Below are 4,191 nucleotides of genomic sequence, written 5' to 3'. Positions count from 1 at the left end.
GCGTGTCCCCTTCCGGCCTCTGAGTGGAGGAATGCAGTCCCCACCAGGGGCTAAAGAAGATGGGGACGGTGGGTGGGGGACAGGGCGCGGGGGACAGCTGGGTTACTTCGAAAGGAAAAACCTTTCAAGGAGCTGGAATCCTTTAGAGTCTATTTTTTACCACTAGCAACAAAAAACAAACAACAAATGACCTTCTGAGACCTAAGCAGACAACAGTTTCTGTGACTATCATTTTTATGGTCTTCTGGCATTTAACTTCCTCTCCAGTCTTTTTTACAATTTCTCTGCAGCTGCTGCTGCTGCCAAGTTGCTTCAGTCGTGTCCAACTCTGTGCGACCCTATAGACGGCAGCCCACCAGGCTCCCCCGTCCCTGGGATTCTCCAGGCAAGAACACTGGAGTGGGTTGCCATTTCCTCTAAGCCTGACCTTTTTAAGCATGCTGAAATTGATCAGAATCCATAAAACCATACAATCTTGGACACAAGTTGATTCATATCTTGGCTATTGTAAAAAATGCTACTATGAACGTTGAGGTGCATGTATTTTTATAAATTTTCTTCAGATAGATACTCAAAAGTGAAATTTCTGGGTCATATGGTATCATCAGTTCTTCTTCTTTTTTTTTTATTTTTAATTTTTATACACCCTCCATAGTGGCTGTACCAGTTTACATTCCCACCAACAGTACACACAGGATCCCTTTCCTACACGTCCTCACCAACACTTGTTAGTTCTTCTGTGTTTTGATGACTGCTGTTCTGACAGGTGTGAGGTGACAGCTAATTGCGGTTTTGTTTTGCATTTCCCTGATGATTAGTGATGTTGGGCATTTTTTCACGAGTCTGATGGGCATTGGTATGTCTTCCTTAGAAAATGCATTCTTGATTCTTGTGCTCATTTTTTGACTGGGTTGCTTGTTTTTTGATATTGAGTTGTGTGAGTTCTTTCTGTTTTAGAGGTTAATTCCTTACTGGACATACCATTTGCAAATATTTTCTTCCATTCAATAGATTGTCCTTTTGTTTTGTTGATGGTTTCCTTTGTTTTGCAAAAGATTTTTAGTTTGACTAGGTCTTCAGTTCAGTTCAGTTCAGTCGCTCAGTCGTATCTGACTCTTTGCGACCCCATGAATTGCAGCACGCCAGGCCTCCCTGTCCATCACCAACTCCCGGAGTTCACACAAACTCAAGTCCATCGAGTCAGTGATGCCATCCAGCCGTCTCATCCTCTGTCGTCCCCTTTTCCTCCTGCCCTCAATCCCTCCCAGCATCAGAGTCTTTTCCAATGAGTCAACTCTTCGCATGAGGTGGCCAAAGTACTGGAGTTTCACTTACTTTTGCTTTTGTTACCTTTGCTACAGGAGATAGATCCCAAGAATATTGCTAAGACCATACTGCCTGTGTTTTCTTTTCTTCTCAGAATTGTATAGTTTCAAGTCTTAAATTTACATCTTTAATCCATTTTCAGTTTATTTTTGTATGCAGTATGAGAAAATGTTCTAGTTTCATTCCTTTGCATATAGCTGTCCAGTTCTCACAACACCAATTATCAAAGAGACTGTCTGTTCCCCATTGTGTATTCTTGTTTCCTTTGTCGTAGATTAATTCACTCATACATGTGTGAGTTTATTTTTGGGTTCTCTATTCTACTCTATTGGTCTATGTGTCTGTTTTCCTGCCAGTACCATATTGTTTGATTACTATAGCTTTGTAATATTATTCGAAGCATGGAAGTGTGCTACTGCAAACTTTGTTCTTCTTTCACAAGATTGATTTGGCTATTTGGGATCTTTTATAATTTCATATAAACATTGGAACTAAAAAAAAAATAAACATTGGAACTGTTATTAGAGTTATAAAAAAATGTCGTGGGTACTTTGAAAGGAATGCCATTGAATCTGTAGATTGCTATGGGTAGAAAATATATTTTTGTTGCTGTTGCTGTTCAGTCACTAAGTCATGTCTAACTCTTTGTAACAGCATGGACTGCAGCATGCCAGGCCTCCGTGTCCTTCAGTATCTCCCAGAGTTTGCTCAAATTCATGTCCACTGAGTCAGTGATGCTATATAACTATCTCATCCTCTGTCACCCCCTTCTCCTCCTGCCCTCAAACTTTCCCAGCATCAGAGTCTTTTCCAAGAGTTGGCTCTTCACATCAGGTGGCCAAAATATTGGAGCTTCAGCTTCAGCATCAGTCCTTCCAATGAATATTCAGGACTGGTATCTTTTAGGATTGAATCCTTTGATCTCCTTGCTGTCCAAGGGACTCTCAATAGTCTTCTCCAGCACCACGGTTCAAAAGCATCGATTCTTCAGTGCTCAGCCTTCTTTATGGTCCAACTCTCACATCCATATATGACTACCAGAAAAACTATAGCTTTGTATGTGGACCTTTGTCGTCAAAGAGGTACCTCTGCTTTTTAATACACTGTCTAGATTTGTCTGGAGAAGGAAATGGCAACCCACTCCAGTACTCTTGCCTAGAAAATTCCATGGATTGAGGAGCCTGATGGGCTACAGTCCATGAAGTCGCAAAGAGTCGGACAGGACTGAGCGACTTCACTTTACTTTTACTTTTTCTTTAGGTTTGTCTAGCTTTCCTTTCAAGGAGCAATCGTCTTTTAATTTCATGGCTACAGTCACCATCTGCAGTGATTTTGGAGCCCAAGAAATAAAATGTGTCACTGCTTCTAATTGTTCCCCTTCCATTTGCCATAAAGTAATGCAACTGGATGCCATGATCTTCGTTTTTTGAATGTTGAGCTTTAAGCCAATTTTTTCACTCTCCTCTTTCACTCTCATCCAAAAGCACTTTAGTTCTTCTTCACTTTCTGCCATTAGAGTGGTCTCATCTGCTTATCTGAAATCATTTATATTTTTCCTGGCAATCTTGATTACTGCTTCTAATTCATCCAGCCTGGCATTTCACATCATAGACTCTGCATATAAGTTGTATAAGTAGCATGACAATATACAGTCTTGGCCTACTCCTTTCCAAATTTTGAGCCAGTCAGTTGTTCCATGTAAGGTTCTAACTGTTGCTTCTTGTCCTACATACAGGTTTCACAGGAGACAGGTAAAGTGGTCTGGTATTCCCATCTCTTTAAGAATTTTCCACAGTTTGTTGTGACCCACACAGTCGACAGCTTTAGAGTAGTCAATAAAGCAGAAGTAGATGTTTTTCCTAGAATTCTCTTGCTTTTTCTATAATCTGCCAGATGTTGGCAATTTGATCTCTGATTCTTCTGTCTTTTCTAAGTCTAGCTTGTATATCTGGAAGCTCTTGGTTCATGTACTCTTGAAGCCTAGCATAAAGGATTTTGAGCATTACCTTGCTAATGTGTGAAATGTACTGTAGTTTGAACATTGTTTGACATTGCCCTTCCTTGAGACTGGAATGAAAACTAACCTTTCCGAGTCCTGTGTCCACTGCTGAGTTTTCCAAATTTGCAGCCAAATTGAGTACAGCACTTTCACAGCATCATCTTTTAGAATATGAAATAACTCAGCTGGAATTCCATCACCTCCACTAGCTTTGTTTGTAGTGATGCTTCCTAAGGCCCACTTGACTTTATACTCCAGGATGTCTGGCTCTAGGTGAGTGACCATGCCATCATGGTTATGTGGGTCATAAAGACTTATTTTGTACAGTTCTTCTGCTGCATTTTATTTCCACCTCTTCTTAATCTCTTATGTTTCTGTAACTATTACTACTACTAAGTTGCTTGAGTCATGTCCAACTCTGTGCGACCCCACAGACGGCAGCCCACCAGGCTCCACCATCCCTGGGATTCTCTGGGCAAGAACCCTGGAGTGGGTTGCCATTTCCTTCTCCAATGCATGAAAGTGAAAAGGGAAAGTGAAGTCGCTCAGTTGTGCCCGACTCTTCGTGACCCCATGGACTGCAGCCTACCAGGCTCCTCTGTCCATGTGATTTTCCAGGCAAGAGTACTGGAGTGGGTTGCCATTGCCTTCTCTGATGTTTCTGTTGCTGCTGCTAAGTCGCTTCAGTCATGTCCGACTCTGTGTGACCCCATAGACGGCAGCCCACCAGGCTCCCCCGTCCTTGGGATTCTCTAGGCAAGAACCCTGGAGTGGGTTACCATTTCCTTCTCCAATTCATGAAAGTGAAAAGGGAAAGTGAAGTCGCTCAGTTGTGTCCGACTCTTCGTGACCCCATGGACTGCAGC

This window comes from Bison bison, unplaced genomic scaffold (assembly GCF_000754665.1).
Source record: "Bison bison bison isolate TAMUID 2011002044 unplaced genomic scaffold, Bison_UMD1.0 scf7180017864060, whole genome shotgun sequence".
Taxonomy (NCBI): Eukaryota; Metazoa; Chordata; class Mammalia; order Artiodactyla; family Bovidae; genus Bison; species Bison bison.
Note: the sequence above shows the minus strand (reverse complement) of the source record.